General features: G+C 36.5%; 1 protein-coding gene and 1 non-coding gene across 27 annotated transcripts in view; both read right to left on the minus strand.

The window, feature by feature from the left end:
- The window catches only part of CAMK2D (calcium/calmodulin dependent protein kinase II delta), a 314,058-nt gene that overhangs the window by 191,841 nt on the left and 104,227 nt on the right, over positions 1-17,990 (minus strand). The gene's annotated exons all lie outside the window — the stretch shown is intronic.
- TRNAC-ACA (transfer RNA cysteine (anticodon ACA)) lies at positions 3,871-3,942 on the minus strand. Its single transcript has one exon. It is a non-coding gene; the product is annotated as a tRNA-Cys (tRNA).

The raw sequence follows: 17,990 nt of genomic DNA on the forward strand, positions 1-17,990 counted from the left end.
GAAGGCAGGCAGGAGTGTGTGGTGGGCATGTGGGGAGGATGCTGCCCTTTTACACAGAGCTGTTGGGAAGGCCTCCTCAGGAGGTGATGGTTGAGCAGAGGTCTCAGAGAAGCAGCCTGCAGGACTACTGGGGGGCTAGTGGAGGCAGCATCCTCAGAAGGAACACAGGGCACAGTTGAGGAACCAAGAAGCCCAGAGGGTGTGGACCAGACCAGACCAGGTGTTGGGGCAACAAGTGGAGCTGAGCTAAGATGAGGAAGGGAAAGCGGCTGGTGATCCCTGTGCAGAGTCTCAGGCCATCAGGAGGGCTCTAGGGCTTGTCCCCTGAGAAGCTGCTGAGCAGTTTCTCAGCAGAGGACAGACATGGTCAGACCTACAGCAGACAGCGTAATCCTGGTAAAATTCACTATGGAAACATGAAAATGTTCCCAAATTAAAAACAACTCACTGCAACAGAACATTCCATTCATTGAGTCTCAAAAAAATAAATCAATAACATCTTCCAGTTTATGGGAAGACCTCAGGAGAGAGTTACATTTTTTTCCATTTTATTGGGAGATGCTTTGCAACTGTTACATCATAGTAATGCATCACTGATTCAGATTAAATGGGAACAGGACCTGTCAAAATTAGTTAGAAGGCAGAATTATTCTATTTTATTTAAATAAATTTCATTACCTTTTGGTATGTGAAGTAAAGAATCGGGTTTGCCAAGGTTGCCTAATAAAATTTGTTTTAATGAGCAGATTTTTAAAGGATTGCAATTAGCATATGCCAGCACCAGTCTCTGGAACGTTGGCTTCTGCTTACATTGCAATTTCTAGGCTTCACTTTAATTAGATACTTCTGAATTGTTTCAATAGCAGTTTATTCTCTTCACTAGATGCAGATCTAAAATCTTACATTATTCATTTTCTTAACAAATTTTTTTTGGGGGATGAATAATGTAAAAGTACAAATAGGCATAAATAAATGTGAGTTTAGCTTAGTTCCTGTCTAGGGGTTTATTTCCCGAATCAACTGGGTGGTATTTCTCCTTTTCACAGGCTGCAGCCCCATCTCAAAATGCATGCTTTATTATGATGGGAGTTGAGGTGGAGAGGACTGTGCAAATCTTTTTATGTGAATTACAAGATCATTAAGAATAACATGAGAGTTACATTTAAGAGTAAAAGGAAATTTCTTCAAAATAATTTTTTTGTTTTATTATGAAATCTATGGTCCAAAGGGCCATATTTAGGCTCTATTGATCTCTGTAAATACTCCAAACTATATGAAAATTTTGACGTCAATATGTTATTTTGTGAAGAGAACCTATAACCTATAGAAATTTATCCAAAGGAGGCTCAAGATCCAAAAGTTGTAAGAACCACTGTTCTAAATAAATGATTCACAATGAAGACAAAATTATTTCACTAGAGAATTATATTTCTTTTTAATCTCCATTTATCTGATTCTTGGGGGGTACTGACATATAGTTTTCACTTTGTTTGAAACAAAAAACATTTCATTATACAAATACCCTTTTTAAAAAAAAGTAACTTAGAAAAAACAAAATCCTAATCGGTATTTCATCTTATTTACAGTTGACATTTAAACTAGTTCTTTTTCTACTCTGTTGTTAAAATGGAATATTTTAGAAACTTTTGCTTGTAGGATATTCTATGCAAGTACCATTGCCTACTTGTCCTTCATTTAAGGGGACACACTGATTAAGCTTTTTCAATGTAAGGAAATTGCAAGTATCCAGAGTTATAGCTAGTCTGGCTATTTGCCTTATTGTTAATGTTGTCACTCTTACTTTAAACTAGAGTTTTTCAATCTATTCAATTTCAATTTAAAAATATTAAATTTTTAAATATTTATTTATTTTTAATTGATTGATGACTGGTTTACAATATTGGTTTGATTTCTGTCACACATCAATATGAAGGAACCATAGGAAAATATGTCCCCTCCCTCTTGAATCTCCCCCCCACCTCCAGCATTTTCCCACCCCTCTAGGTTATTTCAGAGCCGCAGTCATAGTTCCCTGAGTCATACAGCAAATTTCCACTAGTTATCTATTAACATTTTAGACCACATAATTCATTATTGTGAGGGGCTGTCTTCTGAACTGTAGGATATTTAGCAGCATTTGTGACCTCTACTCAGTTGATGCCATATGAACACCCTCAACTGTAACAACCATCACACATACTGCCAAACAGCTCCAGGAGAAGGAGAGAGAAGAGGACAAATCACCCCAGGCTGACACTCAGTGATTTTAAATCACTGATTCTTTGGCTTTCTGAGGGGAAAAAGACCTTGTTTTATTTCTCTTGCCCATATTATGAATGGGTTATTAGAAAGTGACCAGGAGATTAATTTGAAAGGCAGATTTACATAAGGAATATCAAAAGAAAAGATCACTGAAATAATCTACACATATAAGAATGACATATGTTTTGAAAACCATGTTTTGTCCGAGTTTTTCTCTTAGAAAGTTCCTAACAAACAAATTTAAATATATAGTTGGAATTACCAGCTTCTAAATTAGAAATTGTTTGGGGAATGGCAATTGGCTAAAGAAAAAAATATGATCTTCAATACTGTAACTTCATTACAGCTCCAATAAATGTAAGCCTGTTAATAAAACACAGTCTTGGTACTTACAAGAGTAAATTGATGTAAGTCTACCTAAAATCAACACATTTGAGCTATTATTGCTAAAAATGAAGTCAATATTACTTTCTGGTATATTTATAAATACGTTGTCCCCAAATATAATTTCCTTTTATTTATTTAGGAAATTTTAGTTATTTTATATAAACATTTTCTTAAAGCACATTGAGAATAAAGACAATCACTGTTAAAACCCTTTTGAAAAGAAGTTTTTCATGCCCTTTACAAGTAGAGATTTGTTATCGTCTGTCTTTGGCCCCTTCATAATCCTAATACCACTGAGTGTGTTTATTTACTCTCACTATCCCCTACATGTGTGTTTATGCTAAGTTGCTTCAGCTGTGTCTGACTCTTTGCAACCCTATGGACTGTAGCCTGCCAGGCTCCTTTGTCCATGGGATTCTCCATGCAGAATACTGAGTGGGTTGCCATTTCCTTCTCCAGGGGATCTTCCCAATCCAGGGATCAAACCCGCATCTCTTATGTCTCCTGCATTGGCAGGTGTGTTCTTTAACACTAGCGCCACCTGGAAAGCCCATCCCCTGTATGTTCAGTTCAGTACATGCAGGCAAAGTTGTGTCCAACTCTCTGTGACCGCATGGACTGTAGCCCACCAGGCTCCTCCGTCCATGGAATTTTCCAGGCAAGAATACTGGAGTGGGTTGCCATTCCCTACAGGTAAATGTCTCCAAATATGTATCCACATTTTTTAGAGCTCTCTGTCATGTCTCACATGTAAGTCAGATAAGATATATCCAAATTAAAATAATTAAAGTACTGAGTCAATAAAATATACATGTTTGGCTGAGGCTTGAGGGACTAGTGAGAAATGAGCCTCCTGGAAAGACATGGGAGAAAGAACATCCTAGAAATACTGAACCACACAGTTAAGTGACAGAGTGGGGACAGAAACTATTTTCCTTGTTCAGAAGACACTTTGAGAACACTTGACTGGTTTGACTTCCTCCATAGAAACAAAAGACCCAAAACCAAGAGTCTAGCTATAGTCATGCACTGGTCTAGGAGGGACAATCATAATCACTGTCAATCACTTCCATCCTGAAGTGAAGTGAAGTGAAGTGAAGTTGCTCAGTCGTGTCAGACTCTTTGCGACCCCATGGACTGTAGCCCACCAGGCTCCTCGGTCCATGGAATTCTCCAGGAAAGAATACTGGAGTGGGTTGCCATTTCCTTCTCCAGAGGATCTTCCCAACCCAGGGATCGAACCCGGGTCTCCTGCATTGTAGGCAGATGCTTTACCATCTGAGCTACCAGGGAAGCCCCATTATTCTTAATAGAGCTTATCTAAAAGCTCATTTACATTTTTTTTCAGAAGTTTCTTTACTCGAGGTAATTTCCTTGTTGACAAACTTGTAACAGATATGATAATATTTAACTTATATTAAACCTGGGTACAATGAAAATATTCTATTTAATGTTACTTACTCTAAGACATGGAGAAGGCAATGGCACCCCACTCCAGTACTCTTGCCTGGGAAACCCCATGGACGGAGGAGCCTGGTAGGCTGCAGCCCATGGGGTCGCGGAGAGTCGGACACGACTGAGCGACTTCACTTTCACTTTTCACTGTCATGCACTGGAGGCGGAAATGGCAACCCACTCCAGTATTCTTGCCTGGAGAATCCCAGGGACGGGGGAGCCTGGTGGGCTGCCGTCTATGGGGTCGCACAGAGTCGGACACAACTGATGCAACTAAGCAGCAGCAGCAGCAGCAGCAACTCTAAGACATGTCTATATTAGATAGGTCAACAAACATTAATATCAGGTATTTAATACTGAATATTTCCCAGTTCACATGAACCTGGAATTTATTGTTTAATTTAGAATTATTTGATTTGTAAGTGCTTACTTTTCTTTAAGCCAATTAAATAGAGCTCATTTACAAATTAACCTCAAAAATATTACCCAAGAGACAAAGACAAACCAAGACATATTTAGACACAGTGCAAGATCTAGCTTCATTTTCTAAGTTTAGTCATGAATTAGATATTACAATATAAAATTTACTAGCTTATAAAAAACAGTTGGAATAAATAAAAATTTTAAAGGCTTTTTCCCACTTTTCCTCAGTCTCAGGAGTTAGAGATGGTCTAGATAAGTGTTCCTGAGAGCCCTGGTCTCAAGGCACAGGGAAAGAAAATCAAGTTCTAACAAAATGGCGGCAGGTCTAAACCAAATGGTGGCCAGACAGAGCAAAATGGCCATCAAAAATCACAACACAGAACAGAGAGTTAAAACACACACATCTTCCATCCTGAAGAGGAATTGCCAAGCGGTGAGAGGCTTACACTTTTTGGCAAAAAGGGATCAGGTTTTAGGTGGTGTTGTGTGCTCTATTTTCCTTTTTTTTTGGTCCATGGTCCCTCAAAGGAGATATTTTCCAACCTTTAAAAAAATAATTTCATGTTCTCAAATACAACCAAATTTCTAATCTCTCCCAACTTTCTTTTCCTGCTTTGTTCCCTATTGTTAAAGGGCCCAACATCTCTCTAGTCACCCAAACTAGATACCTCTACCATGGTTCAGGAACTCATCATGTCTTATACATAAATTAATTCAAAAGACTCTTAAATGCTTTTCAACACATTTCTCCTGACACTAAACAATTACATTTATTATTAACAAATTTGTCTTTGGGGGAAAACTGATATAATCATGTGTGTCAACTAAATAAATCTAATAATTTCCTATTTTCTATAGATTAGTGATCAAATTCCTTGGCATAGAAAGTCAAGACTCTGCACTATTACTCCCAATCAATCTTTACAGACAACACACAAGTTACACTCTAATCATTCCAGAGTTTCTATCATTCCTCAAGTGTGATAAGGACACTTATATCACCTTTCCCTTTAATGTCCTTTCTGTAATGCTACTGGAGTCTGATTCCTACTTCTTTATGGCAAAATTCTTTTCATTACCCAATGTATTTCAGTTAAACTTTTTAGCTTATTCCTTAGTGTTCTCATGGCACTTAGTAATTGCTTCATTATAGTATATAACCACGTTGAATTGTAATTGCATACCTCACTATCTGCCCTTCTAAACTGTAAATTCCTTGTTGTTAAGGACTAGGTCTCATTCATCTCTGTTGCCTTTCAGTATTTTAAGTGCCAAGTTAAATCAGTATTTTTAAGTAATATCTTTAAAGTTAAAATATTTTCAGGGCTAATCAAAGTATAAAATACTGTTCCACCACTTTGATTTTAAAGAGCTTTACTTTTAATACAAAATAGATTAACAAAGCATTATTTATTTATTTTACAAATACTCTAACCCAAAGTCATTTGAATATGCAAAACTACTGATACTCAAGGGAATCATAATTATGACTCTCTCTACAGGGTAACTGTTTACATAACGTGAGATTCCCAATTAAATATCTGAAAGTAAAATTATTCATTTTCTGAACAGAATGAATGAAAGACAAGATTTCCTATACATCAAAATAACGGACTGACAAAAATTACTGCGATCCTCTTTGGAGATTAATTTTTTAGGCTACAGAAATTTTTCTTATTCTAAGCATTTTGTTAAAACTTACATGATATACTTGTTACTGAAAACTTTTAACAGTGAACTACTGAATTCCAATAATGTGAATGAAATCCTATCAAAAGATTTTTGTCATTTCATAGACAGCATACTGTAAATGACCACTGAAATACAAAATATGAAAAAATATTTTAAGAAGAATTGAAGTCATATTACTGTATGTATCTATTTCCTTTCCTTCAACACAGTCTTTTAAACTAAATAATCAACAGAATTAACATATCAAAGAATAATCCTACACAATCATCACTCCAGGGCGTTTACCAAAGCTGGGTTTGTTTTTGTTAAGCAGATGAACTACAAAGCAAATTCAAAGAGCAAACACTTCTAACTTTGGAGCATTTGTAAAGAAAACCAACCCTATTTTCAAATTTAAGAAGAATGAGAGTATTGCATTACCAAAGTGACAATTTTTTTTTTTAAACCAAACTAAACCACAGCAAGCATTACAAAATGGTAGAAATAACTGTTATAATTGAAGTCTAAACTGCACTTTCAAAAGTTATCTCCAAACTAAATTACTGTTGCTGACTATACTCTATTAAAACAAGTTATGAGCACTGGGTATTTAAAACACATGTCCACTTGAGGGTCATCTGATCTTAGAATCCATCATCCTGTAAATGTTCTGTCCTGATTCATTTTTTACAACTTAAAGAATAGTTTTTAAAATTTGTTATGTCCTGTTACACATCACCTTAATTACCACTGCTAGTTTGTTAACTTTCACTGTTTTCTGACAAATATTTAGAGTAAAAGATTGTCTGGCATAGCAAGCAAATAATTAAAGCAGGCTCAAAAATGACCACTTAAAATTTTTTTCACCAAGATACAAAAAATTACTGTCACTAAAATCAAATTACTTCCATAACATCTGTATCTGCTATGAGTGTTTCAATCATCTCATGATGATATTTCCCCTCTAGGGTTAGAAATAAAGATAAATAGTAAAATTATACAATATCTCTAGGAAAGGATCTTAGTCTACTGTGATTTTAATCAGTTTTCATAAAACTTGGAGTTTCTTTTCTCTACTTATCAAACAACAGTTTGAGTAATCCAAAGTTAGAGCATGGACTGTGAGAGTATCAGTAGCATGAATTCCAGCTTGACCCATTACTAGCTGTATGACTTTGGTAAACTGTGTCATCTCTTTGGGTTTTAGATTTCTGGTCTGTAAAATGGAGATACCAAGGGAACATTTCATGCAAAGATGGGCTCAATAAAGGACAGAAATGGTAGGGACCTAACAGAAGCAGAACATATTAAGAAGAGGTGGCAAGAATACACAGAAGGACTGTACAAAAAAGATCTTCACAACCCAGATAATCACGATGGTGTGATCACTCACCTAGAGCCAGATATCCTGGAATGCGAAGTCAAGCGGGTCTTAGAAAGCATCACTACGAACAAAGCTAGTGGAGGTGATGGAATTCCAGTTGAGCTATTTCAAATCCTGAAAGATGATGCTGTTAAAGTGCTGCACTCAATATGCCAGCAAATCTGGAAAACGCAGCAGTGGCCACAGGACTGGAAAAGGTCAGTTTTCATTCCAATCCCAAAGAAAGGCAATGCCAAAGAATGCTCAAATCACCGCACAATTGCACTCATCTCACACGCTAGTAAAGTAATGCTCAAAATTCTCCAGGCCAGGCTTCAGCAATACGTGAACCGTGAACTTCCAGATGTTCAAGCTGGTTTTAGAAAAGGTAGAGGAACCAGAGATCAAACTGCCAATATCTGCTGGATCATCGAAAAAGCAAGAGAGTTCCAGAAAACATCTATTTCTGCTTTATTGACTATGCCAAATAGTCGATCACAATAAACTGTGGAAAATTCTTAAAGAGATGGGAATACCAGACCACTTGACTTGTCTCTTGAGAAACCTGTATGCAGGTCAGGAAGCAACAGTTAGAACTGGATATGGAACAACAGACTGGTTCCAAATAGGAAAAGGAGTACGTCAAGGCTGTATACTGTCACCCTGCTTCTTTAACTTATATGCAGAGTACATCATGAGAAACGCTGGTCTGGAGGAAGCACAAGCTGGAATCAAGATTGCCGGGAGAAATATCAATAACCTCAGATATGCAGATGACACCACCCTTATGGCAGAAAGCAAAGAAGAAATAAAGAGCCTCTTGATGAAAGTGAAAGAGGAGAGTGAAAAAGTTGGCTTTAAGCTCAACATTCAGAAAACAAAGATCATGCCATCTGGTCCCATCACTTCATGGGAAATAGATGGGGAAACAGTGGAAACAGTGTCAGACTTTATTTTGGGGGGCTCCAAAATCACTGCAGATGGTGACTGCAGCCATGAAATTAAAAGTCACTTACTCCTTGGAAGGAAAGTTATGACCAACCTAGACAGCATATTTATAAGCAGAGACATTACTTTGCCAACAAAGGTCTGTTTAGTCAAGGCTATGGTTTTTCCAGTGGTCATGTGTAGATGTGAGAGTTGGACTGTGAAGAACGCTGAGTGCCGAAGAATTGATGCTTTTGAACTGTGGTGTTGGAGAAGACTCTTGAGAGTCCCTTGGACTGCAAGAAGATCCAACCAGTCCATCCTAAAGGAGATCAGTCCTGGGTGTTCATTGGAAGGACTGATGTTGAAGTTGAAACTCCAATACTTTGGCCACCTCATGCGAAGAGTTTACTCATTGGAAAAGACCCTGATGCTGGGAAGGATTGGGGGCAGGAGGAGAAGGGGACAACAGAGGATGAGATGGCTGGATGGCATCACCGACTCCATGGACATGAGTTTGTGTGGACTCCGGGAGCTGGTGATGGACAGGGAGGCCTGGAGTGCTGCGATTCACGGGGTCACAAAGTGTCAGACACGACTGAGCGACTGAACTGAACTGAACTGAAAATGGGGATAAGAAGGGCATGTGTTTGTATTGTGGATTAAGAGACTATGAGCATGAAGAGCACTTAGACCAGTGCCTGATAGCACAGCTAACAGTTCTGTTATTAATTCTGGTGAGAGTTTATTGGAATTTTTCTTTTCATTCAGCCCATCTTCAAATCTTAACACTTTCTATACCTAAATTTATTTTTATTATCGAAGCTATCAGAGGACAGGGAGTACAGCAATCATTTTTTAAGTGATTAAAAGATTCCTGAGCTCTTATCATGGCTTCCTGACTACTGTTCTTGCCTGTGGTGAGGGAAGAGAGAGGAGATGATTCCAACCAACTCAAGTCTCAGGAAAGCAAACAAAGAAAAAGGTGCAAGTAATACTTGGAATTATTTTTCTTCCAAGTTTTAGTTTGGGGCCTGATTCTGAGCCTGAGAAACTAACACAAACTTCCGGCACTCTGTTAGGGGAGTCTACTCTGAAACTAGGGAAGATGGGACAAGAAGGAGACAAAAGAGATTTAGTAGAAAAATCAGGAGATATGTTTGAGTAAACAATATGCATTGATAGATCAACGTGTACTACCCAGTAAGTCTCAAACACAAATTGTCCTTCATTTGTAACAGGATAGTTTTTTCTATCATTTCATACAAAATCCAGCTACTTCTAGTGTAACTCAGGAAATGGTTTTTTCATTTGATGGATGGGAAAAATAACTTACAAAGGAACCAATAACAAATAGACTCAGATCCAAACTCACTTATTAAAAGAGAATCTAAAATATTATCTTGCATCTAGAGTTTTTACACCAGTATTTTACCTTTCTACTAAATAAGATGTTTACTTAAAAAGATTATGAATTTAACTTTCAACCAAAAATTATAAAGTGTATATTACTGGCCATATTAAATAAACAAAAAGGAAGGAAGGAAGGAGAGGAGGCAAGAAGGGAGGAAAAGCTAATAGATAACGAGTATTTTTGAAAATATTTATTTGGTGGGAGAAAAAAAAGTTTGTGCTACATTTGTTAGAAGAGGATAATCAATTCTGCAGACAGCAAGACATTCTAAAAAGTAACTTAGCCTTCACACCAAATAATCAAGCAAAAGAAGTGAGATCTAATCAAATAAAAGGTGAAGATAAACAAGAGTACTTTGGTTTTTATTACTGAATAGTGTTAAACTACCTTTTATCTGTTGGGGAGTCGCTGGAGAAAGATGTTTAACAATAAAAATGATATATTCTTGAGTAATTGCAAACATGAATATTAGGCATAACTGCCAATAATGAAGCAGATCATAGAGAAAAACTATTTAAGTATTATGTGCTTGGAACATTATTGGATTTCTCACAACACTGAAAGAAATTTTTGACTGTCATTCACAGAAACACTAATTTTGTCTTCTCAGCACACCAATTAACATTTACTTACACTAGCTGTTCTTCCCCATGTGACTCTTTAAAGGGTTGAAAGCCAAAATCTTGTAGCAATAGCCATGTAAGGCAATTTAATCATCTGATAACTACTGGAAATGTCTAAGATTAGTATTTGCTGGGAATTCCCTAGTGGTCCTGTGGCTAAGAATCTAAGCTCCCAATACAGGGGGCTGGGGTTAGATCCCTGGTCAGGGAACCAGATCCCACATATAGACCAGACCTGGCACAGACAAATAAGTATTTTTAAAAAGATTAATATTTACTGAATTTAAGCTTATACAAAATGTGATTGGATTGGTTTCTTATAAATTCTAGAAACCTGAAAGAGGACTGCATGCAGATATAAAGGTAAAATTTTGTTAGAAACAAAAGAACATTCGACTATTAATTTTTATCTTGTAAAAATTAGAAGGATGATAGTTGACTCAACAAATTTTTGAAAAGACTAGGGGGATTTAAAAATGAGGTTAACATATTACTTTTACAGTATGACACCATACCTCCAAGATCAGGTAAAAGAAGAGACAGTACATGCACAATGAGGTCCTAAGCAAGTTGTACATTTATCATCTCTTTGAAGATCTATGAGTGACCTTCGGCATATTTCCCTACTAAAACTGCCACTCTCTATCTATAGAATCTATATTAGGCTTAGATAATTCCTAAGGACTCTTCCAGTTTTATATTTTAGGAAAAGGAAATTATACATACCCTCGATGCCATAAATTATCACTCATAGGCATGGGAAAACTGCTTATATAGAAAGTAATGTCTATATATATTCTTTAATTTCTACCTCTCGTTGAATGTAATTTCACGTATTGTTATATATGTCAAATTACAATACTTGTTCAATCAGAGCATCTTTCTGATTCATACCAGGGTAAATATATAAGGTATAACTTATGTTCACCAAAACTTACAGAATTTTCTTTTCTTGTATTATTGGTAGTTTTTAAACTTAATGTTTAGCTTACGTAAGGGGAAGACTTATTTGAACCAAAAACATCATCAAAATTCTCCTAGAAAGGAAACACAAATAACAATGACTTTTCAAGCATATTGCTACAAATCAGGTTCCCTAAACACCAGTACCTCTGTATATAGAGGGTACTAACAATTTAGGTCTGGCAATGTCATTAAAGAACTGTGACTTTGGATAAATCTAGATTTATCTAGATTTAGATTTAGAAAACTTTAGATTTAGAAAACTTTAGTTTCCTTAATTGTTGAAAAAAATAAGAGTTTGTACTAGATAATCTATGAGATCTCTTTCATTGCAATATTGATTCTGATTATTTATACTACATATATTATACATAATATAATATATATATACAGACAGTTTATATCATACCACTAATACACAACAGATTCTGAAATACATTTTCCCACTACTGAGTACATATATCTCTCAGGAAGAAATTACTAAACATTAAGAAATGATTGTATAATATCACTTAATTAGGAAATCTAAAAAATAAAACAAACTAGTGAATACAAGACAGAAACAGACTCAGATATAGATAACAAACTAGTGGTTATAGTGTGGAGTGGAGAGGGGGAGGGGTACGATAGGAGTAGGGTTTTAAGAGATACAAACTACTCTGTATAAAATAAATAAGCTGCAATGATACATTGTACAACACAGGGAATATAACCAATATTTCACAATAACTAAAATCAAATATAACCTTTAAAAAGTGAATCACTATGTTGTACACCTAAAACAATATGGTAAACTAACTATACCTCAATTAAAAAATAAAATGATTAATTAGGTAGTTTCTGGTAAGTAATGCTCCGTAATAATTTATTCAGTTGTTTATCTACATTAAATAGTTTCCAAAGTTTATTAACTACTCACCAAAATGACAAGATGAATTATTTAATTCTAATAATTCTCAGAAGGAAATAAAAAGATCAAAATCTTCCCTTCTTTACAATGAGAACAGCTAGAAGTTAATGAGCAGACAAAATGTGCTTTGGCAGTTCACAGAACAGACCAGCATCAGAAGTAGAATAAAGCGTGGTCCACCAGTCTATAGAGTTTTCCATTAATACTACATCTCTTAATTTTCTATTGCACTTTATAACAACATATGATTGACTGTGTTTATGTGTTCTAGGGTCGTGGCTATGAGAGGTAGTAAAAAGGATGTAATCATGAACATATTATGATCTCAGGAAGGTTAACTCATTGTCAGAGGGGTCCCAGGGCTCTAATACAGACTAGATTTTAAAAGGTCACACATCCCTTCCATTGACTCTCCAGCTACTGGGCTTCACTAAGCCCTGTCAGTAAAGGCTCACCTTAAAAGGTGATGCTGATCCTCTACAAATGGAAATGTTCCTTCAAACTTTCAAAAACTTGTCTTGCACTTTCCGACATCTACAAAAGTGTAAATTCAAGTCCTTAGAGAGTGAGATAATCCAGTAACAAAATCATTTCATATCACTAACTGCAAAGTTGTCTCAAATACTGATCTCCTCGGAAATAAAGGATTATAAGTAGATATTTTCTCATCAAGGGCATCAAATTTGTCAGATCAAAGCTCTTGATACTTTCTCTTTTCTTTCCCTAGTCCAGTTCTTTTCAGATTCGTATAGCTGAATTTAATGAGTATATTGCTTGTCTTCCTAGTTTTTCTTTACTGTTTTTAATTATTTGGGCTTCACTAAAGGTTTCAATAAATTTCTCAGTAAAAATGCTGATCAAAGATCAAGCACAAAAGCAATGGAAATACAGAATCATTTTGAGAACGATTTAGCTATTACCTTAAGTACCAATATTTTATTTCACTACCTTAATGGTATTTTCCCCTTGTTTAGTAAATATGTTGACATGTAGCTCAAACTATCTGGCTTACCACAAATCTTTTCATACCTCAAGAGAAAATAAGCCATTTTATTCAAATAAGAGATGAACATAACAATCGAAAACAAGCTAATTAACAGAAGCATGAGATCAGACAATCTCTCCAAATTTCATCAACGCTGTGATGCCAGTTTAGAGTTAGCCATCAATATAATCCTTACAGTTTGTTCAAACTAAACTGACGCGCTGCCCCAAGGACAGAGAGACGATGGCGCTACTGAGGAAACTGCCTCTACTTTCAAATTTGTAGAGTCAAAGCATGCATGGTGCTTTTCAGAGACTACAGGGCCCACAGAGAGAAGGGCACCACACTGGAGCTATTTCAATTCTTACCCAAGACAATGGAGCCAAGGGCATTAGGGTGATAAAAACCAGATTTTGATGAACTGGAGGAGCACTACTACTCCTGACTCTGCTTAGGTGATGACTACAACCCATTTCACACACCGTAGACAGAGCAAATCAGTCTGTGACACACTCCTCTCACTTGGCTTCCCAATGCACTTAGAATAAAACCCAAACACTCTAACCTGGTTTGCAAAGCCCTCCCACCAGATACTCCTATCCTTCTGACTTATCTAAGGTCACCTCCCACTCCCCCAGGGCAGGGCATACAGTGGAGCCTGACTTCTCCCCTAACAAGAGAAGCTCCTCTGCTCACAGTCCTTCCTCTCTAAGCTTTTCCGCGATGGCTTCTTCCTGTCATGTAGATATAACTTTAAATGTGACCTCCGCATACATACTGTGCCAGACAAGCCACTCTTAAGTAACGACAGAGATTCTTTCCTCAACCAAGCTTTAGGCTTATCTAAGCCCTCTTTTCAACTAGGTCATGTCCTTTGAGGTCCTGTTCTCAAACTGCCTGAGTGCGTTTTAGCAAAGAATCCCTCAAAGTCATCCTCCCACCTTTGATATTTGCTTACCCCTGAAATCTGATCAAGTTTCTCACCATCTATCCTTGATATCTAAGTCCTCAGTCTGCCTTTAATAAGAATTCTGTTATTCTAGGCCACTTTAGCAAGAATCCCCCCTACTTTTGATATCTCTTCTTAACTTTCCTCTCACTGACCCCTCATTCTGCTCCTTGGTCATAAAATCTCCAGTTGTCTTTGCTAAAATCAGAATTTAACTCAGCTCTTCCTTCTACTGCAGTAATACTGAAATCAAATCTGTCTATTGACTTTAACTGTGTGTGATGTGTCTCTCTTTGACAGTAGCCACGCAATGCCCTGGTATCAAATTACTCTATTTTAATTCTCTGCAGAGAAACCAGTTCCCATGACATTATTCCCATGGTTTATTTGTTTACGGCCTGTCTCCTTCCACGAGGTTCCAAAGCTTGGGAAAAGCAGGGATATTATCTCTCTTGATCACTGCTTCAGTACCAGTATGTTAAGCCTAAAACATGGGCTGGTGATAGCTACACACTCAATCAACTTTGTTGACAATTAAAAATTATATTTTCATGGTTTGTCTAAAGGGGAGTAAAAATGCACACAAGGGAATGCTGGAAATTAGCCTACACAGAAGATTCATTATAAGAAGGCAAACATGAACAAATATTAAAAGTTGTTCTCGCTAGTTTCTTCTTCCTATATGACTGTATTTTCCAAATTCTCCACTAAATGTATTACTTTGAAAATCAGAAAAACATGAAAAAAAAAAAAAAACTGCTGAAGAAAAAGTGGTTTAGTGAATGACCACTTTTAGTTGGTTTAATATGTTTCCTTGGGAGCAACATTTCAGTTGCTGTAAATCCTCAGATTATCGATTCTGTGCCAAGAGAAAGACACACAAAAATAAAAATGCACCAAGCCAATTTTCACAGGGAAAAAATTGTCAGAAATAGTATTTCCTTCCTTGAAGTTCAAAAACCTGACAGATTTAAGAAAATCAAGCAAATAATAGAACAGAGGAAGAAGAAGAGGAGGATATGAATCTCATATTTAGATACCAGATTATCTATTTCAAGGAAATCAAGACCAAATGCTGTGACTTTCCTGGCAGTTCAGTGGCTAAGACTCCGTGCTCCCAATGCTGGGGGCCTGGGTTCAAGTCCTGGTTGGGGAACTCGATTACACATGCTGCAACTAAAAAGAGATCCCATATGCCACAATGAAGAATGAAGATCCTGCATACAGCCACTAAGACCCAGCACAACCAAAGAAATACATAAACACATTAAAAAAAGAAAAGACCAAACGCTGTCTTCCCTTCCTGAGTGAGTAGCAAGTAAGCAAGAGATGTCCATGAAGCTGTTAACGATCTCAACAGAACACCTGCCAGTCCACGAGTAGATGTCCACGTAGCAACTATCTCTCAAGCACACCTTTGTCTGTGGTGGCTGACTATTTTATATCACTGTTGTCCTCGTTATTTCATCATTTGTCTTTACATGAGTAAATACAACATTGCCACATTACATAGCATGGAGCTCCATCAATTAAGATAAAATAAAAACAACTCATCCTCATTTCTCCAATTAGGGGAAAAAGCTTTGGTGGAGTCCACTGAGCAAGCACCTGCCTCAGGGCCTGTTTACAAAGGCAGTTTGTTTCCTCTGCCTGTAGACCTTTCTTTCCCCAGAGACTCTCTTTCCACAGACTTGCCTCCTCCTGTTTTTTAGGTTTTCCCTCAAATTTCATTCTTAATAAAGTCATCCTGATCAGTTCTTTAACATATAATCCCCCACCATACCCAATTTCTTTTCCCTGCTTTCTCTTCCGGTAATTAACACAACCTAACATCCTCTATGTAAGGTCTGTTATCCCAGTAATGCAAGCTCCACAAGGGGAGGAATATTAGACTGTTGTATTCTCACTATAGTCCCAAAATAATAATTTGTTGAGTAAATGAATGATATGAGTGAATTTGGTACTCTGTAATGATTTGAGATTGTGTCTTAGAAGTTTAATATACCTATGATTTATACACTAAAGTACAGGATTACTAGACATTTCTCCTGTGGTTAGAAACGGGTCTGAAAGTTCAAAAGACAGAGAGAAGAAAACCTCAAGGGAGGCAACCAAGGACATTGGCTGCTATGGACCCTTGAGAAAACGCTACTTTGTGCCAGAGTGCATTGATGGTGCGATGTCACAAGACTTGAGAACTTTCCCCAGTGTACAGCTTCCCCTTTTTTGGTAAGGTTATTCTGTAAGGGTGTCAAAACGGAAATCATTCTTGTTTTAATTTGGGTTTCTTTGGTTCAACTTTGGTCTGCTAAAGGAAATGGAGGCAACTACTTTCATTATCTACAGAAGGTGAGTTTCATGGAAGGATCCCTATTAAAAACAAATGAGCAAAAAACAACTTTCCTTTGTATGAATAACAAGTTCAGTAAACTACGATTTCATTTCATTTATCTTAAACCTGAGTGAGAAAAATAGTCTTTGAACTATAATCAGTTCGTACTGTATAAGTCCTCTTTAACCAATATTATGAGCTGCATGTGTCTCTCCAAAATTCATGTTGAAGTCCCAACTCCCAGTTCCCCAGAATGGGAGGATATTTGGAGCTAGGGTCTTTAAAAGAGTAATTAAATTGAGGTTTTAGGAGGGACCTTAATCCAACATGATCAGTGCCCTTAAAGAAGAAATTAAAATAGAGACATTATACAGAAGGAAGATCATGTAAAAACATAAGAATATGGTCACCAACAAGCCAAGGAGGGAGGTCTCAGAAGAATCCATGCCTCTCCACACCTTGATCTCAGACTTCTTGTTTGCAGAATTGTGAGAAAAGATATTTCACTGTTTAAGTCACCCAGTCTGTGGAACTCGGTGTAATGACAGTCCTAGCAAAATAATCCAGCCAATTAAGAAATCCATAGACTTTTGTCAGGGTAAAATACTTATAAACAGGCATATTTACATTTCAGAAGTTATTTTGTTCTCTCTGTAACCAGAAGGCTCTTATTAGACAACCACTAATTTGTTAATGCTTCAGATTTACTTGTTAGTGTCTATTTACTCAAGAACCTAAGAAGCACCTACAAAATGAAAGATACTAAAAACTTCAAGGAAGAACAGAAACAGAATGGCTTTATACATAAAAATAGAGAAACTTAAATCCTGTCAATGAATGATTTTGTTATTTTTACTGCATTACCATGCCCTCTTTCCCTCCTCCTACATCAGAAATATTTTGGCTGACAGTAAAATTAACAGAGTGGGACAGTAACATTTTTCAAAAATAATCAAAACTATTGTCACAGAATGTAGCATTTTCTTTTTCTTTCCTTTGTTTCTTTCCTCTATTTCTCTTACATTCACAATTATTTTTCAATTTTGAACATTATTAGGCTATTATATTCATGAGGGATAATATTCTAAAATAATTATACTAGTTTCTAGAATAGAATCAATGATTACAAAGTAAACATTTTATAGGAGAGATGAAAAGTAACTTAGCTGACTAACATAATGGCTTAAGTTCTGTCTCTCCATACTTCAGTATCAGCAGCTGAAGAATCGTTAAAGATACATAAAAGCACTATTCAACTAATAATACCTTATATTATTTCTAACCTGCTTGTAAGAAAGAACTGCTACCTCTTGAAAAACTTTCAAA

Source organism: Giraffa tippelskirchi, chromosome 1 (genome assembly GCF_054371585.1).
Source record: "Giraffa tippelskirchi isolate mGirTip1 chromosome 1, T2T-mGirTip1v1.2.pri, whole genome shotgun sequence".
Lineage (NCBI taxonomy): Eukaryota > Metazoa > Chordata > Mammalia > Artiodactyla > Giraffidae > Giraffa > Giraffa tippelskirchi.